This window comes from Puma concolor, chromosome A2, assembly GCF_028749965.1.
Source record: "Puma concolor isolate L17-30 chromosome A2, mPumCon1.1.hap2, whole genome shotgun sequence".
Taxonomy (NCBI): Eukaryota; Metazoa; Chordata; class Mammalia; order Carnivora; family Felidae; genus Puma; species Puma concolor.
The window spans coordinates 37848355-37876262 of NC_141668.1; the positions used below are offsets into that span (position 1 = coordinate 37848355).

Consider the following 27908-nt stretch of genomic DNA (forward strand, 5'->3'; position numbering starts at 1 on the left):
CTGAAATCTAAACTTCATATAACTTTCACATGCTGTGAAATATGTCATGTCTTCTTTTGATTTTTTTTCAACCATTTAAAAGTATAAAAACAATTTTTGGCTTGCAGGCTATACAAAGCAGGTTTCTGACTAGATTTAGCATGGACCATAGTTTGCTGATCCCTAGTCTCCTGCGTATCAGGCATGGGAGAGACCAAGGTGAGGAAGATAGCTTTGTAAAGGTGTTCATGATGAGACTAGGTACTCACCAAAACCAGTGAGTAAGGATTACATTTAGGTAGACCAGTCAGATATAACCTCAAAATGTTTGCATTAAGTTCATTCTTGTCTTTCATGAGGTTATGAAATTCTTGATGACTAACAAGAAGAAGTTGGAGAATAATCATTTCAGTGTATTTAAGGGCCTGTTATGGGGAAAACATTATAAAATAAATCCATTTGTATGTAAGAATGATGTAGAGTGAAGGAAAAGCTTAAGTCTTCAGGCAGTTCCATTTGTGAGTGAAACCATTCTACCACCTGTTCAACTCCTTTGGCTCTGGCATCATGCTCATCAGAAACTTTGATTTCCAATTCAGTTTCCCAGGTACTTTACAAAGGTACTGCTCTAAGTAGCAGATATAATTATTTCTACCATTAGAAATAAAGTTCCTCCCTATAAATGCATAAACTGGTAAGCTTAGTTTCAATCAATTCCCCAAAGTCCAAGGTACAAAAATAACTTTTGAACATGGAATACAGAGAACTAGATCCTGGCCCCTTACTGAGCCCACCAAAGTAGTGGTGTCCCTTGAGGCCCTGCCTACACAGCAGGCACATAGCTCTTAACTGCCAAGTTCTCAGTCAAGCATTATGTTTCTCTCCTGTAAAACTTTCTCTTAAACACTTTATGAATCTATTTATATTTATTTTTCATTTTACTGTGAATATTTCAGTATGTGTCTCTATAAGGACTCTTTTTAAACATAACCACGGTGCTCTTATGTTTAAAATAAATTAATTCCATAATATCAATGAATAGCCAGCTGGTGTTTAATTTTCAGCCTCATAAGTATTTTAAACTTATACTTTTCTATTTTATTTAGTGTATATATCTCTTTCAATTATTCTATATCTGCATATATTTATAGAGAGGAAAATGATTTATTTCTATTGTAGAAAATAGAGCTTTTTAAAAATCAGTGTAATGCTCATCTTTCCATCCTCAATAACAGCCTTTCTCAGTAGTAAACAGGCTGCTGACTGAGAATTAAAAGATCAGGTTTGGGGTCTTTCGCTGCCACTTGATATATGAGATTAGGATATCACCAAAACTTCTCTGTGACACATTTCTTCACCCCATGAAATGAAGAGGTTGAATAAGTGGATGCTCTCAAAAATCCCATTCCACACCAAAGTTCTTGGGCTATACAATTCTGTAAGAGCACTTTGTCTATACCATTTATAAATATTCAGATAGATGACACTCTCAAGTCTAGGATTTCATCTATTGAAGAGTGACAAATTGTATCCTCAATCTTTAAATGGAAAGAATTATGTTCATTTGACAATTTAAGTAATTCACATAGACCACATATCTTTTCTAATATATTGGATGATTCTTCTTACTCCTTTGTTTAGACAGCATAGAAAGAGCTAATCTAACCAAAACATCAATGTTAATGGTTAAAATAATTGGATCTTTTCCTAAAAACTAAAGAGTCTTTCAGCATGAGAAAACAAAAACAAAATTAGCATTGGACAATATGCATTTTTAAGTCCTTCCTTTCTTTGAACTTTAGTAAGCTAAATAAATAGCAGCCAATTGTATAAACAAGAACAAGATATATGATGCAGCTTTACAAGAAACTGTATTTTCTGCATGTATATTTAATATAGAAACCTCAACTTGAAGTTTCTCTTTTATAGTTTAATATATTTCTCTACCACATTCTTCTTAGAAGGTAAAGAAAATTCTCTTTTAAATGTTGAGATCAATGATAGCCCAAAGGCTTCAAGAAATCAATGTTCCAGTGATAATTAAAGGTTACAATTTAAAGGAAGACTCACAATATAATAAGTTGAAATCCAATAATGAAGGCATAAGAAGTGGTCTAGATTATCAAAGCTAACATTTATAAATGTAACTAATAAAAAAACTTTCTAAACAGCTTCTTAAAACGTTAAAAATTTTATTATAATTTAACATTAGATATGAAGCCTACAAGTCTGCTCCAATTACTAACTGAATTACACAATTACTTAAAAGTGATTTTAGCCAACTGTCCATGCCTATCTCTGTGTTTCATATAGAATTAAAGAATCTGATCTTACTCCCTTGTAAAAGATGTATTTTTTCTTCTTTTAACACAGTTCTTAAGTTTAGAAAATAAGTGCTATAGAAATTTGACAAAAAAGTAATTTGGTCAATTTGGTACAACATAAGCAAGACTAAGGAAACACTCTAAATATAGATAGATGATATGGATATAGATAGATATAGACATAGATGATGATATAGATATAGACAGATATAGACGGAGACAGAGACAGAGACAGAGATAGAGATAGAGATAGAGATAGATACAGATGCAGATAGAGATAGATATATAGACACACATATTTGTGGAAAGGAATTCATTCCCTCCTACACTAAAGAAGGCTGGATGGTGGTAGACTGGCTACATTCTCCACCAATCTATACAAAAATATCTTCTTCAATGCCCTGCTACAACTACATCTGGGGAAATGTTTATGATACAAAAATGTGGCGATCAGAGACAATTTAAGATTAGATGGACAGGGCCAAATGGGGTTCAACAAATGAATACCAAGTTTATAATTCCAGAGTCATGTTGGCAGGGCAAGAATTCAGAGTGAAGTTATTTCATTCAACAGTTCAGCTCTCAAGCAAATGAAATGTTAATAAAATGATGAAGTTAAAAAATGTTCTGAGACTTGTTGCTCAGCCTCTCAGTAGATGTCATAGTGTCAACCTTATGCACACCTTCTGCCTGTTTCCATATTCTCTATCATATTATTCCAACTCTCATCACTACTACTAAGCATAGGTGACCACAGGGAGGTTGAAACCTAATCCAAAGGAAGCTATTATATGGGTTGATGGTGACTTATATCTTAAAGTGTATACCCTAGTATAAAAACCTGACTAAAAACTCAAGTTTTCTCAGTAATCAAAAAATTGGGATACTGAGGCAGTTAGCAGTAATGGCATAAGCCAAAAGATTGCATCCAGTGATACCATGCAATAGATAATGCATAGCAGTAGATGATGCCATGCAGTAGATTCTGCCCTGAATGAACTAGGACAATCCAGAGCCATAAGAAAGATAGAGTTCTTTGAAGTCCATGTAGAACACTAGTCCCTGGAGTTGCTCCTCTTCTGATGATTTCACTTAAACAGCTAGAGTGTCTGTTCCCAGCAATTATATAAAACTGACACCCACCAAAATTGTTCCACTCAAGGTCACCATTATCTCTAGTTTGAAAAATCCAATAATTGCTCTATCTTTATTTTGCTTAATCCATCAATAGGTTTGATCACTCCTTCCTCTTGCAAATATTTCCTTCACTTGTCTTCCAAGACACTATATTTTTTTGGCTGTCCTTCTTTCTTGTAGTAAGTTTCTTCTCAGTCTACATTACCAGTCTCTCTGGCTTTTTAACAAGAAATTCCCAAGGTTGGATCCTACACCCACTCACTTGGTGATCTCACCTAATGTCATGGCTTCAAGTAGCATCTATTGGCTCAAAACTCCCCAAATTATACTTTCTGCCCATTTCCCTTGAATCCCAGACCCTTATTTTCAAATGCCTACTTGGTATTTATACAAATATACATCTAAAAATAATATCATACTATTCAAAATTAATTCTCAAGTATCCACCTGAAACATGCTGCAGTGGCATTCTTCCCCTTCCAGTAAGTGGAAACTGCTTTCTTTCAGTTGTTCATACCAAAAACTATGGCACCATTCTCTTTTTTTTTATGTTTATTTATTTTTGAGAGAGAGAGGCAGAGAGAGAGGGAGACAGAGAATCTGAAGTGGGTTCTGCACTGACAGCAGAGTCTGATGAGGGGTTCACACTCACGAACCACGAGATCATGACCTGAGCTGAAGTCGGATGCTCAACCAGTTGAACCACCCAGGTGCCCCATAAAAACTATGGCATCATTCTTGACTCCTTCTCTTGACTCCACATCTTCAGTCCATCATAGAATTGTGACTTAATCTCCAAATACATAACCAAAACCTGATCACATTTCACTACATTCAAATGATCACTTTGATCCAAGTGATCAGTGTCTCAGTGCACCAGTTTCTGAACCGGTCTCTGTGTTTCTGCCATTGCCCACAACATTATATCCTCAACACAAGCAGCCAGAGTATTCTTTTAAACAAAGTTTGGTCGTATCATTTCTCTACTCTAAACCCTCTAATGTTCTCCTATCTTATTCAGAGTAAAAGCCAAAGTCCTTATAATTATGCCAAAGGCTCTGTACCCTCTGGTCCTTCCATCATTTATCTCCCTGACTCACTCTATTTCAACCACATTGCCTCTTTGGTCTTCCTTGAATACACTATTTACACTCATGTCTCAAAATCTTTGCATTTGCATTTGATTTTCCCTGTATATGAAATACTTGCCCCTGTATATCTACATGGCTGGCTCTCTCGCCTTCTTCAAGTCTTTGCTTCAGGTTACATTATTAGTGAGGACTCGCCAAAATAAACTGTTTAAAAATTTACCCATCATCTTACGGATCCCCATCTTTCTTCTCAATTTTAATTTATTTAGTACTTATCACTTATTTATTTTTATTTATCTGTCTCCTCTCCCTATAGTATCAGGTCCAAAGGGCAGGGATTATTTTTTCTCTTGCTCATGTAATTCTGTACAAAGAACATGCTTAACACATAGTAGGAACTCTATAAGTTTAATGGGCCTATTCCAAGCTCTGAGGGACACTCTATACCATACATACAACTTATTTTAATTTCCCATAGTCCATATTTTCCTTTTAGACAGATTATTGGTCCTTAGACTACATACAGTGGCTAAAACATAAAAATATTCAAATGCTTTTCTGGTTACCAATCCATTTGTTCTATTCCTAAAGGTATTGCCAAGTATACAGTGGACAATTCTTGACTCCAAATCTCTACTTTGACACTGTGCAGAAAAGAGCTAACATGGGCCTGAGACTGTGATCTTTCTAGGGGACTGCTTGCAAAGTTGATTCTCAACTAGCATCTGAGAACTTAGATATTGAGATTTCACCACACTGATAAGAGTGACTCACTGTGCCTAACTGATTGTGACAATAATATGCTTTATGCTAAACACCTGCCTTCCTTCTAGCAGTCTGAAATGCCAGGCAAGGGCTAAGTGACCAATCCTCAAAAAAAAAAAAAAAAAAAAAAAAAAACTCTGGAAACTGAGTTTAATGAACTTCCCATTTCACATGTGTTGTCACAACTCATTCCTGGGACAATTAAGCACATACTGTGTGACTCCATTAAGGAGGACTCTGGAATCTTGTACCTGGTTTTCTCCACATTTTCCCCCATGCACCTTTTCCCTTTGCTAATTTTGCATTATATTATTTTACTGTAAACAATAATAGCAGTGAGTAAAACTATATACTGAGTCCTGTGACCCCTCTGAGCAAATCATCAAACCTTGGGGGAGGGTGTCTTCGGAGCCTCCAACCTGGGCACTCATAGAACTCTTACTGAATGCCTTATATATGCTAAACATTGTGCTTCAACCCTAGTGACCTGAGATAGAGCATAAATGAGCTTGTGGGCTTTATTTATTGTTTTGCTCTAAAAACATGTTTTTCTTTTCTTTTTTTTTTTTTTTAACTGAAACAGCCTATATCCTGCTCTAGGATTCCTTCTCCAGAGGCATCCCTTTATCAAGAAGCATTTCCAGGCACAGACACATGACAGAAATAGCGAAGAAAGAAACCTTGTGGAAAAGAAAGATCCACAATAGCAACTGGGTTCCAGTGCCAGCTCCAATAATTTCATTACAGTTTTCCAAAATGAACAAATGAGAGGCCCTGACACAGACTAAAGTGTGCCCTGTATAAGCTGTACTCCTGGAAAGCTAAAGGAAACCCTACTAACTCTTTCCAGTTTGGGATCACAGGGCTTTTTTTTTTAAGACATGGAGTAAGGCGGTATCTTATCAAAGCTTAAATGCTGATTTTTAGAATCTGCCATTAAATCTAGTATTTGAACTTGAAACACTCAACTATACAGTCTCATGAAAAAAGCTTATTTATATGGAACATTTCCTACGAAAAACACAATAGTAAATGTAAAAATATTATCTTTTATACTAAATATAATAGTAGATGTGCTTTTGGTAGGAAGAAGTCTGCCACTTATACTAGACATAACCTCCTAAAATCTCATTTCTTTCTTTACTTGAGAAAGACTATTTTTCTTTTGTACAAAATCCTGACTGGTGTATCACATGCATTCTTGTTCAAGTCTAATCATTGCTCTTCAAGAAAAATATTTTTAAAAGACCACCTAGTCGAAGGAAGATGGCAGTGTAGGAGGACGCAGGGCTCACCGCGTCCTGCTGACCACTTAGATTCCACCCACATCTGCCTAAACAACCCAGAAAACCGCCAGAAGACTAGGAGAATGGAGTCTCTGGAGCCAAGCACAGACGAGAGGCCCACAGAAGAGGGTAGGAAGGGCGGAGAGGCAGTGTGTGCTACACGGACTGGACTGGCAGGAGGGAGCCAGGGAGGTGGAGGGGCAGCCAGCCCACGTGGCAAGACAGACCCCCAAGTCTGGCTTGCAAAAGCAGAGGGGCCTGACGGAGTGTGTTCTGACAGCCAGCGGAACTTAACAACTGGAATGTCATAAGTCACCAGCTCTGCTGCAAGAGCCAGAGGGCTAGAGGACAATGGGAGGGAGAGTTGTTGAGCCCCGGAGGACAGAGCTCGGCTTGGCAGGGAACAAAGGCGCTCACCAGCGCCATCTCCCTTGCCCATCCCTCAGCCAAAATCCCAAAGGGAACCAGTTCCTGTCAGGGAACTTGCTTGCACGTGCAAACACCCAATGCTGTGCTTCTGTGGATCCATCCCTCCAATGAGTCTGCCTCCATCCCGGTGCCACAGGGCCCTCCTGAAGTGAACCACGGAAGGAAAAGCGAGCTGAGTCTGCCTCTCCCGCCCCCGTGCACCTTGCAGATCCACCCCGGCTAATAGGCCAGATCCCATCGAACCAGCACAAGCCTGGCAGTGTGCAAGTAGACCAGACAGGGGCCACACCACTCCACAGTGAGTCCTGTCCCGGGAGAGGGGAAGAGAAGGTACACACCAATCTGACTGTGGCCCCAGCAGTGGGCTGGGGGCAGATATCGGGCCTGACTGTGGCCCGCCCACCAACACAAGTTACTCTGGACAGCACAGGGGAAGAGCCCTGCAGTTCCGCACCACTCCAGGGAATATGCAAAATGACAAAACAGAAGAATTCTCCTCAAAAGAAACTCCAGGAAGTAGCGACAGCTAACGAACTGATCAAAAACGATTTAAGCAATGTAACAGAAAATGAATTTAAAATAATAGTCACAAAAAAAATAAATAAAATAAAATAAAATAAAATAAAAGTCACAAAAATAATCGCTGGGCTTGAAAAAAGTATAGAGGATAGCAGAGAATCTATTACTACAGAGATCAAGGGACTAAGAAACAGTCAGGAGGAGCGAAAAAATGCTATAAATGAGGTGCAAAATAAAATGGAGGCGACCAGAGCTTGGATTGAAGAGGCAGAGGAAATAATAGGTGAATTAGAAGATAAAATTATGGAAAAGAGGAAGCTGAGAAAAAGAGAGATAAAAAAAATCCAGGAGTATGAGGAGAGAATTAGAGAACTAAGTGACACAATTAAACGTAATAATATACGCAGAATTGGGATCCCAGAGGAGGAAGAGAGATGGAAAGGTGCTGAAGGTGTACTTGAAGAAATCATCGCTGAGAACTTCCCTGATCTGGGGAAGGAAAAAGGCACTGAAATCCAAGAGCCACAGAGAACTCCCTTCAGACGTAACTTGAATCAATCTTCTGCATGACATTCATAGTGAAACTGGGAAAATACAAGGATAAAGAGAAAATTCTGAAAGCAGCTAGGAATAAACATGCTCTAACATATAAAGGGAGACCAATAAGACTAGTGACGGATCTATCCACTGAACCTTGGCAGCACAGAAAGGAATGGCAGGAAATCTTCAAAGTGATAAACAGAAAAAAAATATGCAGCCGAGAATCCTTTATCCAGCAAGTCTGTCATTTAGAATAGAAGGAGAGATCAAGGTCTTCCCAAATAAACAAAAACTGAAGGAATTCATCACCACTAAACCAGCCCTACAAGAGATCCTAAGGGGGATCCTGTGAGACAAAGTACCAGAGACATCACTACAAGCATGAAGCCTACAGACATCACAGTGACTCTAAACCCATATCTTTCTATAATAACACTGAATGCAAATGGACTAAATGTTCCAACCAAAAGACAGAGGGTATCAGAATGGATAAAAAAAAAACAAGACCCATCTATTTGCTGTCTACAAGAGACTCATTTTAGACCTGAGGACACCTTCAGATTGAAAGTGAGGGGATAGAGAACTATCTATCATGCTACTGGAACTCAAAAGAAAGCTGGAGTAGCCATACTTATATCAGACAAACTAGACTTTAAATTAAAGGTTGTAACAAGAGATGAAGAAGGGCATTATGTAATAATTACAGGGTCTATCCATCATGAAGAGCTAACAATTATAAATGTCTATGTACCGAAATGGGAGCCCCCAAATATATAAAACAATCACAAACATAAGCAACCTTATTGATAAGAATGTGGTAATTTCAGGGGTTTAATACTCCACTTACAACAATGGATAGATGATCTAGACACAGGATCAATAAAGAAACAAGGGCCCTGGGGGCGCCTGGGTGGCGCAGTCGGTTAAGCGTCTGACTTCAGCCAGGTCACGATCTCGCGGTCCGTGAGTTCGAGCCCCGCATCAGGCTCTGGGCTGATGGCTCAGAGCCTGGAGCCTGTTTCCGATTCTGTGTCTCCCTCTCTCTCTGCCCCTCCCCCGTTCATGCTCTGTCTCTCTCTGTCCCAAAAATAAATAAACATTGAAAAAAAAGAAAAAAAAAAAAAAGAAACAAGGGCCCTGAATGATACATTGGATCAGATGGACTTGACAGATATATTTAGAACTCTGCATCCCAAAACAATAGAATATACTTTCTTCTTGAGTTCACATGCAACATTCTCCAAGATAGATCACATACTGGGTCACAAAACAGCACTGCATAAGTATACAAGAAATGAGATCATACCATGCACACTTTCAGATCACAATGCTATGAAACTTGGAATCAACCACGGGAAAAAGTCTGGAAAACCTCCAAAGCATGGAGGTTAAGGGACACCATACTAATGAATGAATGGGTCAACCAGGCAATTAGAGAAGAAATTAAGAAATATAGGGAAACAAATGAAAATGAAAATACAACAATCCAAACGCTTTGGATGCAGTGAAGGCAGTCCTGAGAGGAAAATACATTGCAATCCAGGCCTATCTCAAGAAACAAGAAAAATCCCAAATACAAAATCTAACAGCACACCTAAAGGAAATAGAAGCAGAACAGCAAAGACACCCCAACCCAGCAGAAGAAGAGAAATAATAAAGATCAGAGCAGAAATAAACAATATAGAATCTAAAAAAACTGTAAAGCAGATCAATGAAACCAAGAGATGGTTTTTTGAAAAAATAAACAAAATCGATAAACCTCTAGCCAGGCTTCTCAAAAAGAAAAGGGAGATGACCCAAATAGATAAAATCATGAATGAAAATGGAATTATTACAACCAATCCCTCAGAAATACAAGCAATTATCAGGGAATACTATGAAAAATTATATGCCAACAAACTGGACAACCTAGAAGAAATGGACAAATTCCCACACACTTCCAAACTCAAACAGGAAGAAATAGAAAACTTGAACAGACCATAACCAGTGAAGAAATTGAATCAGTTATCAAAAACCTACCAACAAGTAAGAGTCCAGGACCAGATGGCTTCCCAGGGGATCTAGCAGACATTTAAAGCAGAAATAATACCTCTCCTCCTCCAGCTATTCCAAGAAATAGAAAGGGAAGGAAAACTTCAGACTCATTCTATGAAGCCAGTATTACTTTGATTCCTAAACCAGACAGAGACCCAGTAAAAAAAAGAGAACTACAGGCCAATATCCCTGATGAATATGGATGCAAAAATTCTCAATAAGATACTAGCAAATTGAATTCAACAGCATATAAAAAGAATTATTCACCATATCCTGGGCTGCAGGACTGGTTCAACATTTGCAAATCAATCAATGTGATACATCACATTAATACAAGAAAAGATAAGAACCATATGATCCTGTCAATTGATGCAGAAAAGGCATTTGACAAAATTTAGCAATAAATTTCTTAATAAAAACCCTCAAGAAAGTCGGGATAGAAGGAACATACTTAAACATCATAAAAGCCATTTATGAAAAGCCCACAGATAATATCACCTTCAGTGGGGAAAAACTGAGAGCTTTCTCCCTGAGATCAGGAACATGACAGGGATGTCCACTCTCACCGCTGTTGTTGAACATAGTGTTGGAAGTTCTAGCATCAGCAATCAGACAACAAAAGGAAATCAAAGGCATCAAAATTGGCAAAGATGAAGTTAAGCTTTCGCTTTTGCAGATGACATGATATTATACATGGAAAATCCGATAGACTCCACCAAAAGTCTGCTAGAACTGATACATGAATTCAGCAAAGTTGCAGGATACAAAATCAATGCACAGAAATCAGTTGCATTCTTATACACTAATATGAAGCAACGCAAAGACAAATAAAGAAACTGATCCCATTCACAATTGCACCAAGAAGCATAAATTACCTAGGAATAAACCTAACCAAAGATGTAAAAGATCTGTATGCTGAAAACTATAGAAAGCTTATGAAGGAAATTGAAGAAGATACAAAGAAATGGAAAAACATTCCATGCTCATGGATTGGAAGAATAAATATTGTCAAAATGTCAATACTACCCAAAGCTGTCTACACATCCAATGCAATCCCAATCAAAATTGCACCAGCATTTTTCTTGAAGCTAGAACAAGCAATTCTAAAATTTCTATGGAACCACAAAAGGCCCCGAATAGCCAAAGTAATTTTGAAGAAGACCAAAGCATGAGGCATCACAATCCCAGACTTTAGCCTCTACTACAAAGCTGTAATCATCAAGACAGCATGGTATTGGCACAAAAACAGACACATAGACCAATGGAATAGAATAGAAACCCCAGAACTAGACGCACAAAAGTATGGCCAACTAATCTTTGACAAAGCAGAAAAGAATATCCAATGGAAAGAAGACAGTCTCTTTAACAAATGGCGCTGGGAGAACTGGACAGCAACATGCAGAAGGTTGAAACTAGACCACTTTCTTACACCATTCACAAAAACAAACTCAAAATGGATAAAGGACCTGAAATGTGAGTAGGAAACCATCAAAACCCTAAAGGAGAAAGCAGGAAAAAACCTCTCTGACCTCAGCTGCATCAATTTCTTACTTGACACATCCCCAAAGGCAAGGGAATAAAAAGAAAAAATGGACTATTGGGACCTCATGAAGATAAAAAGCTTCTGCACAGCAAAGGAAACAATCAAAACTAAAAGGCAACCAATGGAATGGGAAAAGATATTTGCAAATGACATATCGGACAAAGGGCTAGTATCCAAAATCTATACAGAGCTCACCAAACTCCACACCCGAAAAACAAATAATCCAGTGAAGAAATGGGCAGAAAACATGAAGAGACACTTCTCTAAAGAAGACATCCGGATGGCCAACAGGCACATGAGAAGATGCTCAACGTCGCTCCTCATCAGGGAAATACAAATCAAAACCACACTCAGATTATCACCTCACACCAGTCAGAGTGGCTAAAATGAACAAATCAGGAGACTATAGATGCTGGAGAGGATGTGGAGAAACGGGAACCCTCTTGCACTGTTGGTGGGAATGCAGACTGGTGCGGCCGCTCTGGAAAACAGTGTGTAGGTTCCTCAAAAAATTAAAAATAGATCTACCCTATGACCCAGCAATAGTACTGCTAGGAATTTACCCAAGGGATACAACAGCGCTGATGTGTAGGGGCACTTGTACCCCAAGAGCCTAAATGTCCATCAACTGACGAATGAATAAAGAAATTGTGGTTTATATACACAATGGAGTACTATGTGGCAATGAGAAAGAATGAAATATGGCCTTTTGTAGCAACGTGGATGGAACTGGAGAGTGTTACGCTAAGTGAAATAAGTCATACCATATGGTTTGACTCTTATGTGGATCCTGAGAAACTTAACAGAAACCCATGGGGGAGGGGAAGGAAAAAAAAAGAGGTTAGAGTGGAAGAGAGCCAAATCATAAGAGACTCTTAAAAACTGAGAACAAACTGAGGGTTGATGGGGGGTGGGAGGGAGGGGAGGGTGATGGGTATTGAGGAGGGCACCTGTTGGGATGAGCACTGAGTGTTGTATGGAAACCAATTTGACAATAAATTTCATATTAAAATAAATAAATAAATAAATAAATAAATAAATAAATAAATAAATAAAATATAAATCTTTATAAAAAAACAGCTAAAATAATCAAGGAGGTGGTTGCTTTTCTGCATGCAAAGAGACTAAAGTGATTAGGATCCTTGGGCCTAGAAATACAAAGCATTAACAAATATTTTACTGCTATGAATAATTCATTTACCAAATCCCTAAGTCATCAGTAGTGATCACTTAAATAGAAAATAATAGTAAGTTTTAAATAGAAAACAGCCAACATTATTTTCTATAGAGTGGCGTACACTTTAAAATTCATCACAATAAGCAACACAGACTGAAAGTTTTCTGTCTGGTTGTTGTTGTTTTTGTTTTTGTTTTTGTTTTAATCTGTGTTAGTTTCTTACTGCTGTGTAACAAACTACCACAAACTTGGCAGCTTAAAACAATACCCATTTATTTTTCCCAGTTCTATGGGTCAGAAGTAGGAGTAGCTTGGCTGCACTTGCTGCTCATGGTGTTAGCCAGGCTGTGATTTTATCAGACTCTGGAGAATAATCTGCTTCCACAATCATTCTAGTTTTTGGAAAATATAATTCCACACAATTGTAAGGAGGTCTGAGGTCCTTATTTTCTTGCTGGCTGCAGTCTAGCAGTCATTCTCAGCTCTTAGATATCACCCCAGCATTCCCTGCCCCATAGTCCCCTCCATCCTCAAAGCCAATAACAAGAACAAAATCTCCTTTGCTTCAAATCCCTCTCACGCTTCCAATTTCTTTGAAAGAAGAGTCCAGTTCTTTTTAAGGGCTCATGTGATTATACCCACTACTTATAAACTCCCAATCACAAGAACATCTTAAGATTTGGGACTTTAATTACTTCTGAAAAATATCTTCCCAGCAGCACTTAGATTAGTGTTTAATTGAATAACTGGGAGGAAGTGTGTATATAGCAGGGTACTGATAATCTTAGGGGTCATCTTAGAATTCTGCCTACCACAAATCCTAATGCACAAGTCTCATAAAGTTGGGATTATGTAAATGTTTCTAATCTTTGAGATTAATATAAAATAAGAACATTCTTTCTCATCAGAACATAGCTGTTTGTGCCCCTGTTAAAAATAGAATTTGGGCTGGGGCACCTGGGTGGTTCAGGCAGTTAAGCATCTGACTCTCGATTTGGGCTCCAGTCACAATTTCACAGTTCATGTCAGCCTCTGTACTGACAGTGTGGAGCTTTCTTGGGATTCTCTCTCTCCCTCTCTCCCACTCATACTTTCTCTGTCTCTTAAAATAAATAAATAAGCATTTAAGAATTATTATAATTGTGGCTAGGGGCACCTGGGTGGCTCAGTCAGTTGGGCCTCTGACTTCGGCTCAGGTCATGATCTCACAGCTTGTGGGTTCAAGTCCCACGTCCGGCTCTGTGCTGATAGCTCAGAGCCTTAAGCCTGCTTCAGATTCTGCATCTCCCTTACTCTCTGACCCTCCCCCACTCATGCTCTATCTCTCTCTCAAAAATAAAGATAAAAAAATAATTTAAAAAAATAGAATTGTGGCTAGATAAAACATAAGTCTAAACCAGAATGGCAATCATTTTCATGTTCTAAAATTTCTAACTTTAATAACTATTCTTCAGATTTTTCTCATTTGCTTAATCACATCACCAATAGTTGATCTCTTTTCTATTTTTTTATCCTTCTTTCCCCAGGCTTAATTAGTAATCAAACTTACCTGATCAAAATCCATATGGATAGACTTCTATTACAAATAAGCTTTGGGGAGACACACTGTCAACCAAAATAAATGTGTGATGTCCTCAAAAAGTTCTCTATTGAATAGAAAAAGGAGAACATGAGAGAAAGATACACAAAGAAATGTACAGAAATCCCACTATCAAATGTCATGCACTGACAAGAGCAATTTCTTCATGGGCTACAGGACTAAAAAAACACTGCCTTGAGGTAGATTTACCCTGTAATAAGAAAACAGCCTTTGGGGGTGACAGACTTGCATCCTTTTCTGCTTATTTCACACTTATCTCACTCAATAATTATGTGAATGGCAAAACGGTTCTGACTTCTTGGACCCTTAGATTCATCATCTGTAGAAATGAGATCAAAAATAGTTCTAGCCCCCAAGTTAATGTAAGATTTAAATGAAATAATGCACATATGGAACTTTGTAGTGTACCTTTACTTGGTCCTTTACATACAGTAGATGATAATATATGTCCAGTATTATTATCATCATTTGCCTAGAGTAAATTATGGAAAGTTTCATGAAAAGCATTCTTTCTCTGTGTACCATAAAACTTAATAAGGTATAATTTTCTTTACTCTTGTCTCTCCCTCCTAACAAACTGGCCTTCTGAAAGACAGACTCTGTGTACTCCTCTTTCTGTCATCTGTACTAAGTATGTGTTTAATAAACAGACATAAGCTGGCTGGTTAGCTCAGTTGATTAGATCATGATGCTAATTATATATATATGTATATATACATATACATATGTATGTATGTACATATGTATATGTATACATTATATATATATATATATAATTGGATAAAAGGACTGCGTAAATTCTTACCAGTATTTTCAAAAGTGTTAATCGTTAACCTTGGCATAAGATAGGGAAGAGCAGCTATGGTAGACAGTAAAGAAGATATATCCAGAGATTAGAGGGAACAAGTAGCTTCCTTGTGGGAAATGCAAATCATCAATGAGGATAAGTGATGTGTTACCCACTAGTTTCAAAGAGGAGTTTCAGGTATCAAGTTTTTACAAATGTATAGAGTAATATTGGGGAAATACCCAAATGCCAACTTTCTTATTTTAAAAAAGAAATCAATTTAATTTTAATACTTCAGTTAGGTCCGATCCATGTTTCCTGTTTCTAACTGTGTCAAATGGATTTATCCCCTTTACTATCAAGAAACATCAAAGACAAATCAATTTGAGTTGAGTTCTTTAATTCATTCAATCTCCATCACCTTTAAATCTTTAGTAAAAACAAAAATATTCAGCACAGTCTGACCCAACAGGAAACATATTCTTTTTACCTAACTTCAAATTGGTCAGTCAAAAATTAAATTAAATAGTTTGTCAATTGTTTAGCATCTATCCTGCTATATCAGATGTATAAAATTTAGTTACATTTTGATTTCAGTTTAATAGAAGCCAAAAAATTATTTTAGAAGTTAAATTTTAAATATCTGCCTTATAGATAAATTCTCACATGCCATGGTAAAGCCTAAAGCAAAAATACACTGCCAAATTTTAAACTCTTCAATGTAGCCTCCTTTGATAGACTCTAGGTCACAGAGTAACATTTTGTTCTACATCTTCCCTTTTAATTAAATGTCCACAGCATAAACTTCAAAAAGGACACTTGTTCCTAGAATAGGTTATGTTCTGCAAAGCAAAGCAAAGCAAAACTCAAGGGTGAGTGATTTCTGTGCAGAAGCACAAATACGCAAAACCAGTACTGTAGTTGACCCAATTATTTTAAATATTAAGAGAAGAGGCCTGATGCTACTAATCTAACTTCCTAGAACTTTCACAAAGGAAGAACATGGAACTTAGGGTCAGATATTCCTGCAACCACTGTGACAGGGACCAGTTTGCTTAAATTTCATCTGTAAAATGGAGATAAAATCTCTTATACACTGATATTGTGGGATAAAATGATATACTACATGGAAAATTCTTACTGTAGTGTGTGGCACAGTATAAATGCTAAATAAATGATAAATATCATCATGTCGTCAGTAAAGAAAATAACCTTAGCAAATTGGCACATAAGCTACTATGTTTTGGAGAATAGCTAAATTTAACTGTACTGCTGTGTTATGACCAGTAGCCTAAGTTTTATAAGGTGAGCTGCCATTTTTCCTGAGCTTGTGTTTTCTTAGGGGTACACAGATCTACTGATAATTTGTGGGCTGATAATCTATGCTGATAATTTGCTATAGACAGTAAAGTCAAGTCAATAATTCAGTCAGGGAAAAGTAGGTCTATGCAGGTTGAAGTTGAAGAAGCTGTTTTGTTTACCCACTCACTGCACGTAGAACGATCATCTCTGTGAAAAAGTTGTAGTCCTTAATTCTGTCCCAGTTTATAATTTCACCATGTAATTCCTTATATTATTCTATTGTTGCTATAGCAAATTACTAAAACCAGGTGTCTTAAGCAACACATACATATTTATTATCTTGCAGTTCTGGAGGTTCAAAGTCTGACAGGGGTCTCACTGGTTTAAAGTCAAGCTGTCAGCAGGGCTGGTTCTTTCGGTTTTGGTTATGCTAATTTTGGAATTGTTCCCTTTCTATAAACAAATATCAGCTAACAGGATAGAGCTGTTTGCTGAACTTTAGAGGGAGCCACAGTTGGGCTAAACATTTACTAGGATCCTTGGGTTAATTCTTTCAAATGTATAGGCTAACGACCATACCATTTCAGTAGAAGAAATTGATTTAAAAAAAAATCCTTGTGCCTGAGAGTAAGTAGCATACTTGAACTACGATCATTACCTTCAAACTATAATCATTACTCTGCTATTTTTCTCTTAATTTACAAAAGGGATTGTCAAATCTATAACTTTTTTTAATGTTTATTTAGTTTGAGAGAACCCACATGCATTCAGGGAAAGGGGTTGATAGAGGGGAGAGACAGAATCCCAAACAAGCTCCACGCTCAGGGCAGAGCCCCACTCCTGAATTGTTACATTTATTTGTGAACACTACATACTAAAGATATAAACATAAATACAACCAAGCTTATGCAGCAGAGTATTAACAGGAACATGAAACATTTGGAACAAAATCGTATGTGGAGCAGTTGGAGGAATTTGGATTATTAAATCAAGTAAAAAAGTACTTGATGGGTCTAGAAAGCAGGGAAGGATGAAACAAGTTTAAAATGATTTAATATAAGATTTCTGAAGTGCCTACTATGAGCCTGGACAGCACTAAGTGTGAGAAAACTCTAATGAAGACCCATACTCTTCCCTCTATTATCAGTAGACCATACTTTCTTTTCTCTGGACCCTTGCATATTCCATTACCTCTGTCTGCAAAACTTTCTCTTTTCTTTGCTTAGATATTACTGCCTTCCTTCAAAGAGTTTGAAAGACATTACCTGTGATTGCCCCTACATTGCTTTTCTCCAACGCAGGGCAGAAAACATGTTTGTCCTGTGCAATACTGTGTCTCTGGCGCTTAGTATAGCTCCTGGAAATTTAATATGTGTATAATATATATAAAATAAATAAATTCATAAATATGAACTCAAAAGATAAAACCAAAAATTTGTAAGTTTATATTATGACAAATTCACTAACATTATTAAGAGAAGTAGATTTTCTCGGACAGTTGAGTTGTCCAAAGTTCACAGGAACAAATAAAATTAATTAATTAATTAATTAATCAACAGGATGTAATGAGTTCAACATTATAACTATTGCTGCATACCTGATGATATTACATATTACCTAAAGGTACCGAGAGTACAGAAAGATCTTTCTCTATTATGAATTGACTTTTCCTAGTTAAAAATGTATTTCTCTGTATTATGTGTCTTATAAAATGAAATGTTTGCTAGATGGACGAATACATTTTAAAATTTTACAGTCTGTCTCCAATTATCAGTTATATTTATTTATATAATTGTAAATATCCAGACGGTAACAGAAAATCTTCAGCTGGCCCTGTGTAGTTGTCAAAATTTTAAGTACAGTAGGCTTATTAATGCAGAAAATGTTTACTACATCTTAAAACTGGTCCCTAGAAACATGGACAATTATAAATGAAGTTGTCTGAGCTCTAAGAAGTTCTAAAGTAAGAGAATAAAATCTTTTTTTTTATATGTTTATTTATTTTTGAGAGTGACAAAGACAGAGCACAAGAGGGGGAGGGGCAGAGAGAGACACAGAATCCGAAGCAGGCTCCAGGCTCTGAGCTGTCAGCAGAGAGGCTGACTTGGGACTTGAACTCATGAACCATGAGCTCATGACCTGAGCGGAAGTCGGACGCTTAACCAACTGAGCCACCCAGACACCCCAAGAGAATAAAATCTTTAAAAATTTTTTGCCAGGTGGGGATAAAAGTTGGAGTAGCCTTTGTCCCCTTGTGATAATCAAAATAGTTCTATTTCTCCCTAATACTTATATTAAGAAATCAGATATTTTCAAAAAGAAAACAATTGGATAAGTGAAAATCAGACCAGAGGGAACAGGAAGGCCAGGCTCTAAAATAATCTAAAAGAACAGGTTTTATGCATGTTTAGCAGCAATTACTCTAATTGACAGGACATGATTTTAAAAGTACTCTTGCAATTTTTCTTCTATATAATACTGTGTTGAAAAATTATTTACTTATGTTAATATGTTCAGAAGATAACACAAGTTAACAATTTGCTTGCAAGGATCAAAAAGAGCGGACACCTGGGGTACCTGGGTGGTTCCGTTGGTTGAGCATCCAACTCTTGGTATTGGTATTGGCTCAGGTCATGATCTCATAGTTTGTAGGTTTGAGTCCTATGTCAGTGCAGAGTCTGCTTAGGATTCTCTCTTTCTCCCTCTCTCTCTCTCTCTGCCCCTCATTTGTTCCTTCTTTATCAAAACAAAAACATAAACATTTTAAAAAAGTGAACACTTAAGGAAAATATCATTTTCAAACAGAAAATGTTATTTTCTCATTCTCAAGAAAACAGAATAGCTCACCCTACCATTGCTATGCAAAACTAAAAACACACTGACTATTCTTCAGCATAGAGGTCTGTATCTAAACAAGAAACTTGAGAAGTCAAAACAACATGCCTTTAAAAACTCCACAGACTTAAATATATGTAATCTTTGAAAGATGGAGAGAATCTTCCACTAGTCCTAGCTTTGGTTCAATAAAAATAAATAAATTTTGCTTTCAGAGAAGCAGTATCTTCGGGGGAGTCAGACCTACATGGGTGTAAATCATAGCCATTACCTACCCCTCTCACTGGCTCTGCAGGCAGAACTTGTAAGTTCATGTTGGCAGACAGTAGTCCTTGAGGTCCCTAGCAAGGGATGCAGGTGTTTACTTCCTCTGGAGTTGATGGCTAGAGAAGAAAGAGAGAGTATGAATACTGACTCTGAAGGTCCTTTAGAGGGCAAAGTCAGCAATCAGAGAAAGGTAAATGAATCAGAGAACCAGCCAAAATGTTGGAAGAAAAACTTCTAAATTTTACCTATGGCAACACAGACACAGAGCAGACTGTGGAAGGCTGTCACTCTTAAAAGTGAAATGTGCAGAGAATAAAGAGAAGACTTGATGCTGAAAGTCCCTGACTGTCTAGAAGTGAATGTACAATGATAACACTGAGGGTGCTGACTTAAACAAAAGCATGGGTTATGAAATCACAGAGGGATAGGGAAAAATGAAAGGTAAACAAATGGGGAGGGTAAGAAGTACATTTAGTATATATATCCTCTAAGACATGCAGGTAAATCCCTAGGGAACAGTAATATTTCAGGGATGGTAGGAGGAATAATAGAAACTGCAAGTGCTGACAGAGGTTAAGATAGGCATGCTTTTAAATTTCAGCAGAGAAACCACGTAAAAAGTTTGTCACTAATATGCAGAATCTAAAAAATCTGAACTCAGAGAGTAGAGTGGTAGTTATCAGGGTCTGGAGGTAGGCAAATTAGGGAGATGTGGTTAAAGAATACAAACTTGAAACTAGGTGAGTAAGTTCTGGAGATCTAAGGCAAAGCATAGTGATTATAGTCAATAATACCATATGTATACTTCAAAGTTACTAAGAGACTAGATCTCAGTATTAGCTAATGCTATGATGATAACTAATAATACTGCAATATATAAATGTATCAATCATGTCATAAACTTTAAACTTACACAATGTTATATGTCAATTGTATCTCAATTAAAAAAAAACTGCCCAATGCAGCAGAGAGAATTGGCAGATTTCAGCTTATAAGACACCTTCTAATTTGATATAGGCTGATCTCTGGTGACTTGTGAGAGCAATGACAGGACAGTGATGGGGCAATCAATCACACTACGGTATGGAGCAAAGGAGATGTGAGAAAATAGAGGCAAAGTGTGTATAAGCCCCATTAAGATGGTTGGCAGGAAAGAAAAGGAAGGAGTTGCCTTGGTAGCTTCAGTTATAACAAAATTAGAAACATATTTCTGAAGATTGCCAAAAAGTCTTGAGCAGCTTTTAAAGCTGAAAATTTTTAAAAAGGAAATTTAAGGTGCAAGAATATGATGAGAAAGTTTCAGAGAATTATAGAGATTGGTATCAAGAATCTAGGAGATGAAGTCAAAACAGAATAAAAATAGGTGAAGTTCCTACCCTCAGACAAGATATAAAAATGTAAATAAGTTTGTAGGATCAACCTCTCATTCTTTAGAATGATTCACCAGTAATAAAGAATACCTACAATGTTTACTTAACTCTTTCATTTATACTTTTATTAACTAAATTCTATTTAAGACATACTCAGTTTAAACAGTAAAAGTATTAATAGATTTGGAATTTTATAAGGCTGCCATAAGGTTAATCTTCCAAGATAAATAATCTTCCTGGAACCTTTGTAGTCATTTTTATCTCAATAGTTCAAGGCTCTTAGAAGATTTTACCAACTATCTCTTAAATACAGCGTTATTTTGCCTATTAAAGAATAAGACCTTAAAAATAGAGGAAAAATAGCTTAATTTCCATGAAAATTGCAAAACCAATTTACTCATTACTTATGACCATTAGAAATTTTCATTCTATTTCTTAAATTAATATTTTCCCAATAAAAATACAGACCATGAGCAAGACTTTGTTACAGAGTGTAAATATCAAGAAAACAACCTAAGGCTGAACTCTACTCACTGCTATGTAAATTTATTCAGCTTTGGATAATTAACAGATGGTTTTTCTATATTCAGTGTTTATTATCCTATAATCCTTGCTAAAATGAATAAGTATTTTATATAATATTCCATCTAGAAATATAACCAAAAGGTAACAATTCATTCAATTTATAGTCTAATTAAAATTCCTTATTAACATGCATCATTTTTAAAGGCAAATGAGCATCCTGAAATCTAAATGGAGTAAGACTAGCATGTTTTTTCCATACATGTTTTTGTACATGTTTGTTTCATAGACAAAATACTATGTAAATAGATTATAGAAAGCATTTTTAAAGTACCTACTTACTACTGGGCATTTTGCTGATTAACTCATTTATTCCTCATGACAACCATCTGAGGGAGAACCTGCTATCTTTATTTTACAGTTGAAAAAGTGAGAAAAGAGGTTAAGTAATTTTCCCAAAGTCATACAACTACTGGATGACAGAGTAAGGATTCAAACCCAGACTGTGTGGCTACCAAGTGTGGCACTGTGGATGCTGTGCTATTCTGTCTTCACTGGTTTTGACTATGGATTAAATACCTGGCTTGGATTAATCGCAGATAACACCAAAAACAATTCACTGAAAAACATGTATTCAATAACTAAACAATCTTGTCTATATAATTTGAAACAGACTATTTGAATTGAGTGAAATTATTGCATATTCTGAAATTGTGTAGACAAGCCCTTTGCTAGGCACAAATAGACAATCACTAAAGGTTAGCTTCTCATTTCAGTAAGCAACTATTGGGATTTGAATTCATATTCCTATGAAGGTTGCATTAACTCCTTCAAGATCTAAGAGTTATCACTTAATATGTTAATGTATTGGGGGGCACCTGGGTGGCTCAGTCAGTTGAGCGTCCAACTTTGGCTCAGGTCATGATCTCGCGGTCTGTGACTTCGAGCCCCGCATCAGGCTCTGTGCTGACAGCTCAGAGCCTGGAGCTTGTTTAAGATTCTGTGTCTCCCTCTCTCTCTGCCCCTCCCCTGCTCATGCTCTGTCCCTCTCTCTGTCAAAAATAAATAAACATAAATTTTTTTAATATGGTAATATATTGGAGAAGTAATTTATCTTGCCTTTCTCCTTAGGAGTATTTGAATAGAGAATCTAACAATTTTTTGGGTATCTATACCATATTAACCTCTTTCTGGAAAAAAAAAAAAAAAAAGACCTGTGAAATTCTCTAGGACTATCCACTTTGATAGAAGATTTTTTCATGTACCCAAAGAAATATCCCAGCTCATTGCTGCTTTCGTAACCATGGACTCCAGAGCAAAGTATTCATAAACAGGAAGCTGAGTCTCCGTGGTGTCTATCCCCTGACTAGCCAGGCAAGAGATAAGCTCTCTTTAACAAACAGCCTTCCTGTACATATGGTTGGAGAGACATGAGCAACCCATTGTTACACAAGTTCTTAGCCAAACAGACCTAACTTGAACCTCTATTAATCTTGTATGTATGTTTTATTATTCAATTTTTCAAGGGTTCTAAACAAAACCATTTTCATTAATCTTTATTTAAGGAACATAGAAAGAGCTTTCATGTGTCACAAACTCTAAACCATTTGATTAAATTCCATTGATTGATTTTGATTGAAGGCTTTTTCTCTTATCTTTACCGATCATAATCTAACATTGACAGTACTGTAACTTCAATTAATACTATTTAACATAGATACAAGTGTTATTTGAATCCATCAACTACCTGTAGTAATTTTCTCTTTTTTTGGGGGAAAACATAATTCATATCAATGGGAAAACCTCTATATGTTTCTTCTCTTTGTAGCGATGAGTGAGAGAGACAAAAGTTAAGACTCAGGGTTAAAGGGAAATTGCTTAATAAAGCATTTCACTAAATTTTTGGATATAAAATAGAAGTCCAAAACTGATCTTGGACTGGGCTAGAGGACTCTGAGTTACTCTGATTACAATTAATAAAGCTAGAGACAAAGTTAGCAACAATGACTAAAACACTCCTTTTATGAAGAGAAATGTCTTATATTCAGTTACAAGTCTCTTGCCCTGTGGTTTAAAAACATTCTCATTGCTTCAAAACATCAAGGTTCACTATTTACACCTGAAAACTTGGTCTACTGAGAATGTGTGAGTGAGTGAGTGTGTGTGTGTGATTTAAGGGATGGAGATCTGTCTAGGCATGTCATGAAACAGAAAAAGGAAAGCATATGTGACATTTCAAAGTGATCCAGAAAGAGACCAATTTGCCAATAAAGAACATGCAGCCCAAGATGTCTAGGAAAAAAAGGTAAACAGCCCCATTCAGCCACACTTCATTTGGATTTTAGGAACCAGTGCCCCCTGGCAATCATATGAGTAACCCCAAAAAACCTTGGTGTCTGTAGCATTACTGTCACACCTGCTATAAATTTGAACTATACAAACACTTGTGTACCCAATACCAGGATGACAAGAATATATATTTTATTTATATTCATCAATTCTGGTAGACTATTTTGTTAAAAGAAAATCCCTTAATATTATTTAAGAATAAAAAATAAAGTCATGCTAAATTTATTTTCACATTTGTCCTTCTTCTAGCCTCTAATATTACTTTTCTCTTGCATATAGAGAGTTAGAAATCAGAAACAAATGATCAGTCCTAAATTATATAATTTTAGTGATTTAATTACTTTGAGACAAACTAAACATGTTCATCCAACCTTCACTTAATTCAATTTATGAACCATTCATTGAAAAATAAAGCTGAGAGTGATCTATATAACAATAATCCCAACCCTAATTTTATATCCCTTCCTTCTTTTATTTTCAGAAATATTTGTTAATAGCATATCATGTGTCTGGAACATTATACACCAGTGGGAAAAGATCCAGAATAGGGTGTAAGTGTGTACAATCAAGGGAGGGCTTACTCCTCAGACCATCTTAACCTAATGAGCTCCAGCCAAGTGGACATCACACCCTCTACACATCAATCTCAAATTATTTTTCCTGCACTTGTATTGTTTTAGGTTTCTACAAAAATCTCTCTCAAAAGAGTACATCAGGTGCCTAAAATTCTTTTTTCCCTCGCTTTTCAAAAATTATGATGAAGATCTAATTGGTACATTTATATTTAGTCTTTTAGAATGAGTGCCCCTCCTATGGCATTGACTTCATAGGGATAGAATCAAATGTTCAAATTTGATTCCAAAATTACTGAATTATTTTAGTTTTTTCCTTTCCAGTATCATTTCAAAACTGAACAGCAATAATAATATAATCACTCTATATGTTCATATGAAAATTCCACTTAAAAACTTTGGGCTATATTCCTTCTAGACAAAGGACAAACATAAAATTCATTAATCCTGTTCTACAGAACACTGTCATTAGAAGCGCTACAATGAGTTGCCATAGTGGCAAAGAAATATTCAAGGTTTTTTTGAAAATACCAATTCTAAGATATGTTGAATCATCTCTAAAACACTATTTGGGATATTTTCAGAATATTGAATGTGTTCTTGTTCATACAATTACCTGAGGCAAGTGCTTCCTTAGTGGTCTGGTGAACACAATTCTGTCACGAGAATGGGATGATTCACATTCACAGGTCTCTTAAATCAGAAAAAAAGCGCGACCTTTTACAAATCCCAATCACATACATTTTCTCTCCATCTGGAAATTACATATCCTGTACCAATACCCTCTGCTTCTAGTCATTGTTAAGAGAAGTGACAAATCATTCTCTTTATGATTTATATGGCCTGGAAGGAACGATGATTATGTTTCTTCCCTAGTTTAACTCATCAAGATGGATTTAAAAGTGCCTGTGCTGAAAGTGAATACTACAATGATGTCACAAAATGAAAACAAAACCCCCGTAGCAGGGATGATAATTTAAAAGAGGAATTTCCTTCTTAGATTTAGTCTTTTTCATCTTTTATAAACACACATTTTAAAATTACCATTGTGACAGACAGAATAATGGCCTATGAAAATGTCCACATCCTAGTCCCTGGAACCTGTGAATATGTTACCTTACATGGCAAAGGCAACTTTGCAAATGCAATTAAACTAAAGACCCTGATATGGGGGGATTATCCTGGATTACTCAATGTAATCACAAAGGGTCCTATAAGAAGGAAGCAGAAGGATATGTCACAGAAGGAGATGAGACAATAGCTGCAGAGCTTGGAGTGATGTGGGTCCACTCCAAAGAATGCAGGCAGCCTCTAGATGTTCTAGACATTATAAAAGCAAGGACAAAGACTTTCCCTTAAAGCCTCCAGAAGGAATGTAGCCCTGCCAATCCATTTTAGATTTCTGACCTCCAGAAACACAAGAGCATAAATGGGTGTTCCTCTAAGCCACTAAATTTATACTAATCTGTTACAGCAGCCGTAAGAAACTTATGCATCCATATTTCGTATTTAAAAATAAAAGAATGAATTCTGCTGTCACATTTGTAGGAAAATATTATAGTTTAATATATGTGACAAAATACCTAGAAGTATCATCTTAGATAAATTGGTTTTACTTAATTTAATAAATTCTCAGACCATCTATATCAGTCATATAAATAAAAATTCAATCTGCACCATTTTCCTCCCTTTTAAGAAGAAATAATAGAAGACTAAGATGTTGTCCAACCTTTAAAAGGGAGACTTTCCAATGGCCTATTCTTCTTTCAACCTCTAATAGTAATAAAAGATTTTCCTTTAAAGTGAGGGTAAAATTTCTTGCTCCATTGGGGAAGACATAAAAGCGTTTGTATATTACCACTTATTTCTTTAGAACAAGTGTAATAGCATTTCAGCAATAGCAGAGTAAATGCATAAATATGTCTTGACAAAAGGAACCGAGATTGGTAGTCCTTCAAAGAAACTTGCATTCATTTTGGTGGCAGTAAAATATTGCATACCTTCTTAAAAACTGAAATAATAATGTCTGAAATATGTATGTGAAAGCCCTTTGAACATGCATCACATGGAAGGGATCACAACCACAAGAACAGACAGCATTCAATTCTGAAGTGCTCTGGGTTTTGCAAATAAAAAAAAGAAGAGAATTTATTTTTTTAATGTTTTTATTTATTTTTGAAACAGACAGAGACAGAGGATGAGCAGGGGAGGGGCAGAGAGAGAGGGAGACACAGAATCTGAAACAGGCTCCAGGCTCTGAGCTGTCAGCAAAGAGCCCGACACGGGGCTCGAACTCACAGACTGTGAGATTATGACCTGAGCTGAAGTCAGACACTCAACTGACTGAGCCACCCAGGCACCCCAGAAAAGAGAAGAGAATTTAAAATTTTGAATGTATGCAGACCTTTTTCAGGGAAGCACTGGAAAATGTTACATTGCTGATGCATGTGAACAGAGATGAGATAATTCATTGTCATTGGTAAGCGGAATAAAAGGTACTGTATGAAGAAAAACAAATATGTTTCTCAAAGCAAGTAATAATTCTAAAACTACATAGTCAAACTGGTAATCATGACCAGAACTAACTGCAGGTACCAGATAGAATATTAGTAATATTTTGAACTCCTACTGCCTTTTTCTGATTGCCCACCCCCATTTTAAGTACATATGTATATTAACCTTTTATAACTTTATTTCTTTTGTAGTAAACTAACTGTTGCCCTGCAGAGGAATGCCCTTATCTTCCTGCAAAACAAAACTTCTCTCTCATAACTAAAGGAACAGTCAATCTTTAAGATCCTTTCTTGGACTGCTATTCTAAGGCACCAGTTAAGCAAAGAGCATCTCAACTGAATTACATCATCCTGGTAAAAAAATATATAGTTTGGGAGTGTAAGTTCAAAACAGGCTTAGCTAGATATACTCTTTTTCAAGCATTTACTATAGAAAATGGCTCCTCCTTTTGTGCCTAGTCCGTACTAGAAGTAAATGTAGAGATAATAAAGACATTCAGTATAAATGTAGAATTCACATGGAAGCCAATTTTAGAGAGAAGGGGAAAAAATCCAAATATCTTTAATCAGCATATCACCATTAGAACAACTGTTTGCAACCTTGACAGAATTATAAATCAATTACTGAGAATTCTCTCAATTTACCTCTGATGAGCATATGCATGTGAAATACAGGAGAGTAGACCAAGCTGCTAAAGATAATTGTTCACAAAGCATTTTAACCTACATTTCAGCTGATTATTATTTCAGCTGATTCACATAACCACCTTCTTAAATGTATGTCACTAAACTTAAAACAGACTAAGGACCCAAAGAACTTAATTCAAAGTCACATATCCAGTAATTATAATGATCTAGAGGCAAACCCATACATGTGGACTTCAGGACCCATTTTCAAATTTCAATTATTTATTCATTGTATTAGTAGGCTGTTTTTTTTTTAATTTTTTTTTCAACGTTTATTTAT

At 36.4% G+C, this 27908-nt stretch overlaps 1 long non-coding RNA gene across 5 annotated transcripts in view; it reads right to left on the reverse strand.

Annotated features, from left to right (window-relative positions):
• LOC147583103 (uncharacterized) overlaps positions 1-27908 on the reverse strand; it is a 623699-nt gene that overhangs the window by 383508 nt on the left and 212283 nt on the right. The window lies entirely within an intron of this gene.